Genomic DNA, 11,821 nt, shown 5'->3' with positions numbered 1-11,821 from the left:
TGAGATTTGACTTACAGACCAGAAAAAAACCAAAATGGAACAAAAACGGCATGTTACGGGATTAATCGGTTTTCAATGCACTGTAGGTCAATGGAGACTTGACTTACAGACTTTTTGACTTGAGAACCGCCTTCCAATACGGATTAAGTTCTCAAGTCAATACCCCACTGTATATCTATGTATGTGAAAGCCAATGCTTAGAACTGTTATCTCCGTTTGCAGACTCGTGGAAATTTATTTATTTATTTATTTTACTGTTTATCTAGTCATTTATCTGTGTCTTCCACGTCAAATATTCCGCCTAGACTTCCGGTCAAGATGGCGTCCGCCTATTAATAGCCGGGTTTTGTCTCTTCCTTTCCGCTCCTGGTATAAAATAATTTTGAAAGCCCTGGCAGGAGAGGGAGAAAGAAATCAAAGCTATTATCTGCCCGCTTGCTTTAAAATTGTCTCTTAAGTGGGGTGGCGGGGAAAAAGGAAGGATGAGAACCAAAAGCGGCGGCATCGGTTTTCGAGGGAGTGTTTACAGCGGGCCCCAGGCGATTGCCAGGCAACGCTAGAACGCCTAGTAAGAGACAGGTCGGGGAAGCAGAGGATTGGCGGTGGCGGCGGCGCGCCTTTTAAGACGTCATCGCGGCGTGCCCAGTTGCCTGGTGACGACAAAGCAATTCGCTTCGGCCGTCAAGGCGGGACGAGGAAGAAGGGGATTGGCCGTGGTGTCGTCGGGGTGGGGCGTCATCAACGGGCGCTGCTCTTGTAGCCGGTTGCTTGGCAACGTGGCCGGGATTGCGGCCTAGTCTGGAAGCTGACCGGGGAATGGGATGGGAAAAGAAGGCCGCAGGCTGGCGGGGAAACCGTGTTGGGCCCGCAGGAGGAGGACGAGGAGAGAGCGGGCTGCCCACCTTCCCTTTGGGACCCCTTGGGCTGCCGTAGGGCCTGTGGATAAAGTACTACCGTTTCCCTTATAGAGGGGCGAGGAAGGAAAGCTCTTAAGATTGCAAAAGGAGGTGTTTGGTCTTTTTTGTTTGTTTGTTTTGTTGAAGTAACTTTTTTTGGAGAAGAAATGGCTGCAGCGTGCCAAAACCATAGAAGCGGCTATATGGCAATAGCAATATTTTCTATATAGATGTGGCATACCTACACTCACACAATTAGTTTATTTAAAAATTTATATATATATATATATATTTTCCTCCGGCTGTTTTAAGCAGAGGGTTAAAATTCCCCCCCACAAAATAAAATTTCTTTTGCAGTGTTTAGCAAAATGAAAGGGCAAAAGAATTGGGAGATTTTTTAAAAATGGCAAGTTTCCGCCTTTGAAAAGTGATTCTAGGTCCAAATCCTCCAGATATAAAGAGAACTGAGTGTTTTTTAAAAAAGAAACATTTCTGGAGGAAAAAAATAAGGTGAAAGGTCTTGCTCATGTTCTTATAGCAGGAGCTGGGACAACAACAACAACAACAACAACAACAACAACAATAATAATAATAATAATAATTTATTTATTGTCATTGTAAGTATATACACATACAACGAAATTCACAGACACCCAGAGACCAGACACAAAGAAGATATAATTGTGAGATGAGATTCTGGGGAAAAAACCAGTGGCTTTCTGGAACGCCCAGATTCCTTTCTGGTTTCCTGGAAATTTGCTTTTCACTTTCTATAAGGCCCATAAGGCAGGTGGAAATCCATTGTGGACCTTTTTGCACCAGGTGGCAAATGTCCTTTAGATTTTCCTGTTTGTGAGAATAGAGAAAGGAAACGTGGTTATACAGTAAACAACACGCTTCTGCTTTGCTTTTTGTTTCAAGGGACAAAGTTTATAGCTATCTGGCAAAGAAAACAAGTTCATCCCATTAACACCAGCTTCTTATGAGATGCGGCAAATAGGGTTCATTTTCCAAATAGCCACATCCCTAAAGTCTTGTTCTTCTGGGCCTGCTTCTATTCTTAAACGAAGAGAAGGATTTCTATGTTTTGGTCTTTTTTTTTTTTTTTTAACATTTTGCTTGCAGGGAAAACTTTTTCAAGCCAAGGCTGACCTTGTGGTATTCCACCAAGGCTTCCTCTTGTTGGGGCCATAGGGTTTCATGAACATGGTATCAGGAAGCTTTGCCAACCCCAAGGAAATCGGAGATTATTTGGAGCCGGCACTCCAGGTAGCCGGGGAACGGGAGCCTGGCTAAACTTGTCCGGTTTTGTAAGGCATGATGGGTGCAGGAATCGGAGATGAAGCGGGGGAAAGGGAAGGAGTTACGCGGATGCAGATAACAAAACACATTGCAGAATGCAAAATGAGATGTCCAGGAGGATGAAGAAACAGGCAAAAACAGAGCAAAACGTTCAGAAGAGATAGTAAAAGGATTTACACTAAGAGACCAGGCAGCTTTTGATATGAGGACGTCTTACAAAAGACACAGTTCTGGGTTGCAGGGTGCCCGGTTCTCAAAGCCGTGCGCCTTATTTATGCTTGATTTTTTGTGGGGAAATCAGTCTTATATTTGTCTGGATTTCCCCTAAAACTGTTGAAAGTAAGTTTGTTGGTTTTTTTAAAGGAGTGCATTTCTCAGATGTGCAGGCCCTGCCCTATGGAGAGCGCCAGTCTTGATTTGAGGTTCGGAGGAGGTTCCCTTTCGCTTGCAGCCGCATCCAGGGACTCTGAATTGGAGATGACCACGCGGCTTCAGGCGTTGCACGTAGGTGGAAGGCAGGCAGGTCCGAATCGTGCCAAAGAACCAGGGACGGAGGAAGAAAACATATAAGCTTAGCGAAGCAAAAATGCTTTTCTTTTTCCCCCCACCATACCTCCAGCTCTTGCAGAACTGTAGGCCTGTGTTTCAATTCCCGGGGGCTATGAGTCATGTTTTTCCCCTTTCCTCCTCATCCTCTTATTTCCTGATTTAAGGGAGGGGGTCCCTCTTTTCCCTCCACTGGAGGGAGATGGGAGGAACTCTCCCCCCCAAGTTTTAATTTTGACTTTGGCTGTTCTGATGGGGAGGGTCCTTTGAAATCAAGCGTTCCCTTCCGAGAGAGAGAGCGGGCAAGAGCAAAGGGGCCTCTCCTCCCCCCCTTTCTCTCTCTCTCTCTCCAGCCCACTCCCCCAGTAACAGACACAACAGGAAAGAACCATAGGGCAGCCCAGGCGCCGGCGGAACCCCCCTCCCCATTGCTCGGAGGGGGGAAGGAGTCCCAACCAAATAAAACCTGGTGGTGGGGAATAGCCGGACAGGATCACAAGCCAGGAAGACCCCCTTTCCGATCCATTTTTGCTTTTGGGGACCGGCCGGCCAGAGAAGGGAGCAGACAGGAAGTGATGTGATATTTTCTCATCCACCCACACCTCTCCCTTGGTGCATGACATCACGCTAGCCAGGCTTTCGGGGAGCCATGTGGCTTTTAATGAAACACTCCTTTGAGCTTTCTCTCACTCTCCTCGGCTGTTTGCTTGTTTTGTCCCCCACAATTCTGCAACACTTTCCCACGTTTTTTTCAAGCGAGCATCTTGAAACCCTTGGCGTGAAAGAGGTTTGGGTTGCCCCGAATAGGAAAAGTTTATTTTTTAAAAAATGGATTGCAGTACCCATGCTCCTCCTGTCCAGCATTCTGGTAGTAGTCAAGGAGAGGAAGTAACAAGGACAGAATCCCAAAGCTGGATAAGCTTGTTGGTAGAAAACCTTTACAGGTTTGAGGGAAAGGAGCAGATCTCTTCCCCAGGAATCTGGCAAATTCTCTCCCTGCCCTTTAGCAGGAAACACACAAACGCACACACCCGGGGATTCGGAAAAGGACAGACAGAAAGCTTCACTTCTTCCAACCCGCCAGGCAGTGACCTCATGCGAGATAAATTTAAGGAGAAGCCGGAGTGAGAGAGAAAGAGGAACAGAGAGGGTGGGTTTAGACTTCAGATTTGAGCCCAGAGGGCGGGGAGAGAATTTAGTTCCTTTTTCATAGGAATGTCCCAAAATTTTGTACTTTTTCCCACCTCTGGTTCAGCTGCCCTGTGAGGTCAGGCAGGCCAAGAAAAAGTGTTAAAAAATTGAGCCTCGTGGTTTAGTCACAATTCGAATCCAGATCTCCCGAGTCCCAGACGCAGGCTCTAACCACTAGGACTCATCAGCTCCCCGTCAGGGTCATTTCTTCTGCTTTGGCTCTCTTTTTATCAAGTAGAGGTGCCTTATCATTCGCATTTACGTTACATGTCGTGTAAAGTCTTTTCCTCCACGGAGATGGGCAGGCCTTCTGAACGTTGCTGGTGTAGATGGGTTTTAAAAAATTGTATCTGTTTTGTTCGAGAAGGGTTTACCAATCTTTACATCTCATAATCGGAAGGGAACGCACCGGAGAGTTGAAAAATTGGAACTGCCAGAGGAAATGAAACTGACCGGTTTCTAGGGATCTGCAGGATCAGAGGTTACGAGTTTGAATCCCAGCCGTGCCTCCTTGACAGGCTGTACTTCCAGGGTTCTTTCCAGCTCTGCCATTCTAAGATCATTATTAAGAATTGCTGGATAGCTCAGTGGTTTAAGTCTCTGGGGCTGGGAGTTCGAATCCCCCACTGGGCCCCACTTGGTGAGTTACATGAACCCACACAGAGGGATGAAACCTAGCCTGGCAGAAATCTGCTGCAAGGCAGGTTTACCCAAACTATCCTGACCTGAATTTCTGGGAAAAATGTGTCATTTTAAACAGTTTTGTTTCCATCAGGGTGGGAAGTCTTTTAAAAACAACAACAACAACGTGGTATGCAGTTGCTCATACAGAATCAGTTCTCGTAAACGGAATGTAAACGAATCCCCAAAACACCACTAGGGAAAAAAAAGCAGACAGACTCCTGAACGCTCAGCTTTAACACAAACTGTACAGTTGCTCCTTCATTGCCACTTCCACCTTTTCTCAGTGTTTTTATTAATATTCCTCCATAACAGTCCAGTTTGCCAGTGTGGTTTCTCACACGACCAGAGGGAGTGCTGTGTTCGAATGACGGGCAGGGGCTCGAAACTTGCGTGGCGATGTTTCCGGAGCCCGTTCAATGGCTGGGAAATCATAGACGCTGCAGGACCTCTCCCCTAAAGGAAATTTTCCACATTCTGTCAACGTGGGGCTCAAAGGAAACCCCTGTATTTGATACCCCCAAACTTCTTAAAGTGAGAGGATTTAAAAATACAGAAACAAGTCCTGTTTTGCACTCCCGAGATCCCCGACTCCTTGGACCCCAGATTTATGGAATGTTTCCCGAACTCACTTTGCCTTCGTCGGATCGAAAATAATCTGGACTTTGTTATGTTCTGGCTTTCCCACACACACACAGACACACACACACTTCTTCCTTTTTGCCCAAACTGGGGGCAGAGCGTTGAGGGTTTTGCAACGTTCGCTGCGAATTTGGATCTCTGGATTTAATTGTGGATTTCCTTGAAGCAGAAGGAGGGTGGATGCAAATCTGAATCTAGGGGATTCTGGGAATCGTGGTCCAAAAATGACACCACTGAGCTCTGTCTGTTTCATTGCAAGTTTTAAGATCCTTCTTTGCCTTGAAAGGAAGGGGCTGGTTTGGGATTGCCACAGGGAAACCCACAACCTTTCCTCACACCAATGGGCTCCATAACTTTGAACGAGTGCTTGTTTGCTTCCTTTTTCCTCTTCCCTCCTCTTCGCTTTTTCCTTTTGTGTTGTGTCTTTTTTCTTGTGTTAATCGTAACCCCAGAAGTAGGAAACAAGGAGATTTTTTTAAAAAAACACACAGGAACGAATAAGGGACATGTTCTTTGATCATAGGCTGAATAGATGAAGTCAAATAATATTTAATTCTGGAAAGAATAGAAATTCAGAAGCTAAGCTTTCAAGGAAAAAGCAAAAGGAGCCGGCTGAGGATTTTTTCATTTCTTAGTCGCAGGAGAAACATACGTTCCCTTCCTCTTTTGCTTTTGAGTTTTTGCAATATGATCTGCCTTTCCTGGTCTCCTTTAAAAAAAAAAATGAATTAGATCTCGGCTGAGAGGGGGGCCAGGAGAGATCATTTCTACCTCGTTTGGCTTTGATCTGGACACGGATGTTGGAGCCCTTGCCAAACCCAAGTAGGGGAAGGAAGGAGCGGGGAAAAAGCTGGCAGAGAGACACTCAACACGGAGAACCTTGGCCCCTGCTCTTGGCTGTATCCATCATCCTCTCCCCGCCCCCTTCCCCCCCTTCTAGCCAGAGCCCAGACCAGCCTTTTGGTTCCCCCCCTCGCGCTGTGTCTTCCCACCTCTCCTCTCTGGAGTTGTATCCTAGAAGACAGAAGGAATGTTTGCCCTGAAGGGGAGCCGTGTGGATCAGACCCCGGGAGAATTCAAGTGTGCAGGAGTGCCAAATCCTAAATAAAACCTACAACCTCTCTTTAAAGAGTAATGTCTCCATTGCCCGACCCAGTTCAGGCTAGGCACGTCTGTCCTAAAAGAAAGCAGCCCAAAAGCCGGAGGGAAAAAGGGCCACAGAAGTCCAGGTCTGAGAGAGCCCCCCCTTTTTTTCCCCTAGCCAGATGTGCAGCTACAAAGTTGTGTTACAAAAATCCCAGATAGGTGGAAACGGGTACAGAGGTGAGCGCGCCAGCTCTCCAGACGCCCGTGGCCTACCACGCCTGTTGGCCGTGGCCCAGAAGGCTGACGCTGATGGACCTTGTAGTTGAGGAACCATGGGGAGGGCTTTGCAGTCAAGCCGGCAGCAAGCGGATGGGGTCAGCCTGCTTGGAAACCCATTTGCGCTTCTGTGTTAAAAAAAGAAAGCGAGTTTCGCGGGTTTTCCTGCCTGGTGGATGCCTGGATGCTAGCTGTGGGGCTGTTGGGGGGGAGACGTTAACGCAGAGGGAGGGAGGGAGCACGGTGCATGAGAACATGCGATTCCCAGCTTTGTGCCCCCCGGGCGAGCGAGTTACAACATCATGTCTGCGGCCCAAATGTAAACCAGCTTTGGATTCTCTTGGTTTTCCTTCAAACATGTTCCTGGAAAATGTTCTCTTCTTTCTCTTGTGTCCCTCTGCAGCCAAGAAAAGCTCTCCTTCCTGAGCAAAAAGCGTGAGTTTTATCAGAATACCCTCCTCCAGCCTTTTCTTCTCCGGAAGCTGTGGATCACAACTCCCATCAGGTGGATGGGAGGGGGGCTGGGGAGGAGGAGTTGTGGGTTTTGTAGTCCAAAAGGACTCCTTCTGGGGTCTGTGTGCAAGAAGAGGTGGCTTGATCCCTCTGGGGCGAACAGAGAAGTCTTCCATGGAGAGTCGGGCCAGGCGTTTTTTCCGACGCTTGCCCCTTCCATTGAAGGGGCTGGTCTCGAGAAATCCCCCTGTGTCGTCAGTGAGCCAGAGAAGCCATACAGAGAGATTGTAGGGTGGCCTTGCATTGGGGGAGCCTGGGAGGTCCTCTTAGAAGCAGAGCAAAGGCTTTAAAAATAAATCTGTCTAGAAAAAAATAGGTCTGCCCCGAGCCCTGTGGCTCTCCTGCTTCGCTCCCTGTTTTCCTCTGTCTGATATTTGGGGTTTTGGACAGCCTCCGGCCACCTTTTCCCTTCCTGACCCTTAGCTCAGAGCTTAAAACGTCCTGCAAGCGAGAAAGCCCTGCGTCTCAGAAATCAGCCCATGAGGACTAGAAACTTAAAAGGAAGTTAGAGTGGAGGGCAGCAACGCCATCCACATTTTTGCGCCCAGAGGGGCCGGCTTTGGCCCATAGCGTTTTCCTGCAGTGGAAACGGGGAGCCTAAAACCCCAAAGGAGCCTGTGGGGAATCTGGGGGTCGCAGTGGAAAGAAAAAAAAAACAATATTAGTGGCAGAGTTGCCATTTTGGACTACAAATCCCCCAATCCCCTTCTGTTTTCTGTCAAAAAACAAAGTTTCCTGTCATCATGCTTCTGAACACGGGAAAGGCACATGGGCTACTGCTGAGTTTTGTAAACAGCCCTGGAGGTACCTGGCCTTTCCCCATTGATTTTATTCGGAGAAATGGAGCATAATTGCCCCCCCCCCCCACTATTCTTCCTGGAAGGAAGGGTTTGGGGTAAACGTGGGGGTGCCGAATCCCCTGGCTGCATTTGTCCTGCCCGGACGTGTCTAAGGAAGGCAGAAACGAGACAGGTCCACCCCGCCCTTTTCTAAAGCTGCAAATTTTCACCCCCACTGAGCAATTTTTAAGCCGCTTCGTCCACAGGCAACCCGCCGTGTTCAGGGTCTCCCTCCTGTGGTGAGCTGCCACAGCCTTCTGGATAGGGCTGGACTCCAGTGTCCATCAGCCCCCGCCGGCCCTGCCAAGGGGGAAGGCCAGCAGGAAGTGTGGCAGCTCCCCATACCTCTTTGGAGTCCCATTTGTCTCTCCTTGGCTTGCAGCCTGACCCTTTAAACCAGAATGGGTCGGGATCAGAAACCGGGACCCTCTCTGTTACAAAACATGGGCTCAGCTCCAGTCCTCTTTACGGTAAGTGGGTTTCTAGTCCTCATGGTTTTAAACAAAAGACCAGTTGTCCTGATTCACACCTTTCCTTTTTTTTTTTAATTGAGGCAGGGCTCCCGGTCCCCCACCTGCTTCTACCAGATTGAAATTTTTTTGCCTCCAGGTGACACAGAGAGAGAGAGAGAGAGAGAGAGAGAGAGTCTCCTTCTCATTTGGGGGGTCTTTTCACCCTCCATTCCCCCCCAAAAATACCCTACAAATCTCCCTAGTCTTTCCAATGTTTGCGCCTGAAAGCAAAGGGCTAAGATGCTTACGGTAGAGACAAAAGGAAAAAAACTGGGGTTTTGGACAAATAGGGGCCCAAAGGGTGCCAGGAAAAAAAAGAGGAAGGTGATGATGATCACCTTTTGGGGGGAAATCTCCTCCTAAGGCCCCCCAAGCCCTTTTTTCTCCTTCTCTCTCCCACCCCTCTGGAAATTAAACCTTTTTTTTTTTCAGCCAAAGAATTTTCTCCCTTCCCCGGCTGCTTTCTCTCTCTCTTGCCTTCCTTTCGGCCCCCGGCACCCCTTCCTCTTAAGACCTCCCCCTTTCCCAAGTCGGATGAGGGTGTACCTTTTCCTTTCCCCCCTTTCTCCCCCCTCCCCTTTTTCCTTTTTTCGTCCTCTTTTCCCTGTAGAAGGACCTAAATTCTGCCCGGCTCTCTTGCACTGAAACAAAAAAAAAAGGGGGGGGCGAAGAAGGGAAGAAAAAAAAGAGACAGCCACCTTCACAAACCCTCCCTTCTCTGGACTCATCCTGGGACGTCAGGACCAAAGGTATCTTTAATTTTTCCCCCTTTTCTCCTTCCTCTCCACCCCATGGCACATTGTCTGGAAACCATGCAATGGGGGTGGAGGGAAGCTTGTGGGGTAAACTTAGGGTTTTTGAATCCTGGCTGGCTGATTTTTCCAGAATTGCAAACTCCTCTTTCTTTTCTTTCTCTCTCTCTCTCTCTGTCTCTTTCCCCCTCCTCAGGTTTTTCTTTGTTCAGATCTAACTTTTTCCCAGAGGGGGGTCTGGTCTTCTCCCCTGTGGGGCTCCGAAACCCCCGCTTGTGGTTGGCTAGGCATTAAATCTCAATTTTTCCAATGGGTTCCCCCCCAGGGAGGGGTGGAGGAATGCCACCCTTTTCCATCCTCACCCCCTAAACACCCCCCCCCAAAATTGTAAGTAATTAAAAAAAACACCCACCCATGAAACTAAGAACTTTTGGGGTAGATTTTCCTCCTTGTTGCATTAAACTTTTTTTTTTTTGGTGGAGGAGGAGGTGTTCAGCTTTGCACGAGTTTGGGTTGCTCCTTTCCAAAAGTTAAGCCTTATTTTCCACCTTTCTTTGCAAAAAAAGATAGTCTTATTTTATTATTTATTTGAAGAGAGGGCATGTGGTGCAGAAGCTGGAATGGGCTGCACTGGCCAACCTGCAATTCTTTTTCTTCATATATATATATATTTTTAAGAGGGAAAAAAACAATGAAAGTTTTTCTTTTTTTGTTGAAAAAAAGCTGGGCTTGGGGAGTACCCCGTGTGCAACAGGATGCACTGATGTGCACAAGCCCCCCCACCTCCTTTACCAATAAATGGGGATTTTATGTAAGAATTTGGGGGTTTAAATATTTTTTATTTTAGTTTTTGTTTTTTTTTTGCACCAGCGCTTGTCAGGCAGACCATTGGGGAGGGGTGCGTGGCTCTTCCGGCTGCTGCTCCCAAAATTTTCTGGGGGCCCTCCTTGCCCTCTCTCTCTTTTTCCTGATCTCCCCCCCCCCCCAAGATCCCTCACTCCAGTGGGTTTGGGCTCCCTGCCTTGCAAAACCTGAACCCTTTTGCAAGTTAAGTCTGTAGGTTTTAGACGCCTGTCTTTTCTCCCCCCCCCCCCCCACTTCCTTTCTCCTTTTCATGCTTTTCTGGAGCCTATGAGAATGCATGCACTGGAATTCAAGTGCTTAAATATCTCTGTATTATATTTTGGGGTGGGGGGAATGTTCTGTAGGGCCATGTATTGTTGATTGGCAAATCCACCCACCCTGTTTGAGCCGGCTGGGTGGCTCAGTTTGCAAGGGACAAGCACGGGAAGGGGTGTTCCCCCCCATCACCATCCCATCTGCTTTGCTCATTTGTGGGTCTGAAATGTCAGATCCCTCCCCAAAACACCCCACAAGCGAAAGGGGGATATTTGGGGTGTGGGGCATGGAAAATTCACACACACACAATATCACACCAGCCTTCCTCTGTGCTCTCCTCCGTGAAATGGTGCCCCTCTAGGGCTGAGCTTTGGGGCCAAAGCCCTATAGCTTGGAAACATTTTTGGGGTGTGTGTGAAGGACCACCCAGAGAGCCACCGGGGAGGCACCAAAGAGGCCCGGTTTGAGCATCCGTCCTTGGACGGGCATGCAAGACCGGGTCCTGTTCAATGCCGCATGATTTTCTGATTTCTGGCATGTCTTTGGCTCCATGAGCTTATAGGGTTCTCTCTTTTGTGTGTGTGAAAATACCCAAGATTTATCCTTTTCCACAGGCAATGGGTTCCCGCCCCCTTTTCCCCCCCTAAAGCCAGTGTGCTCCTCACAGGAGGGGGCAGGAGAAAATTAAAAGCGATTTTATTCCCGAAGTTCCAATTCTGTCCATGCTCAGAGGCTTTCTTACAAAGCAGTTTTTTGGGGGAATGCTTAACCTGCCAGGAACGGCTTAACGGTTGTAAAATACGGAACAGACTCCAGAAAGGGGGGGTAATTGGTGGGGGAAAAAGAGGTACAACTTATGGGTGTTTCACAATGGGCATTATTCATCCGACCCTCTGGAGTCCAGCCTCCACTTTTCCCCTGTCGCGTAAAAAAGCATTGCATTCCGCAGCCCTCACGGGTGGGCGGACAGGTGGCTCGGACTACAACTCCCATGAGCGCTAAATGGTGTGGGGGATGATGGGATCTGGAGTGGAGCCCCTCCCAAAGGAAAAGGCATGACTCTCTCCCTCACCATCTCGCAACTAAAATTACAGTACTTAGTGGCATCATCCCCCCCCACTCCCCCACGTGCCTAGGGGCTGAACTTCAGCCCTCTGCAAAAAAAGAGAGATCCTTTTGGGGACTACGGGACCCAATATCCCCCACACTGACCTGCTAAGGGATTTGGGCCACTGTAGTTGGAGAATCCTGCCCCACCCCTGCAGGAGGGCGGGAAGGGTTTTTCCAGAGAGCGAGATTCATCTGTGAAACTCGGATTCATGGCGGGTGGGCGGAGAGGCCGCTGTCGGCCCTCGTTTGAAGCCCCGTGGGCTCATTGCCGGCAGGCATAGTCCGTCCAGCCGAACGTCGTCCCAACGGGGTGGGGGGGAAGGTGTTTTCAGCAAGCTGGAAACCGCAGGACCCCT

At 48.6% G+C, this 11,821-nt stretch overlaps 1 protein-coding gene across 1 annotated transcript in view; it reads left to right on the top strand.

The window, feature by feature from the left end:
• The first annotated feature begins 8,313 nt into the window (after positions 1-8,313).
• The window catches only part of FBN3 (fibrillin 3), a 59,231-nt gene continuing 55,723 nt past the window's right edge, over positions 8,314-11,821 (top strand). The window contains exon 1 of the mRNA XM_072978030.2: positions 8,314-9,233. The gene's annotated coding sequence lies outside the window, so the exon portion shown is untranslated. The remainder of the gene's footprint in view (positions 9,234-11,821) is intronic.

Source organism: Pogona vitticeps, chromosome 7, assembly GCF_051106095.1.
Source record: "Pogona vitticeps strain Pit_001003342236 chromosome 7, PviZW2.1, whole genome shotgun sequence".
Taxonomy (NCBI): domain Eukaryota; kingdom Metazoa; phylum Chordata; class Lepidosauria; order Squamata; family Agamidae; genus Pogona; species Pogona vitticeps.
The sequence above is the reverse complement of the archived record's forward strand: the minus strand, read 5'-3'. Positions and strand labels throughout refer to the sequence as shown.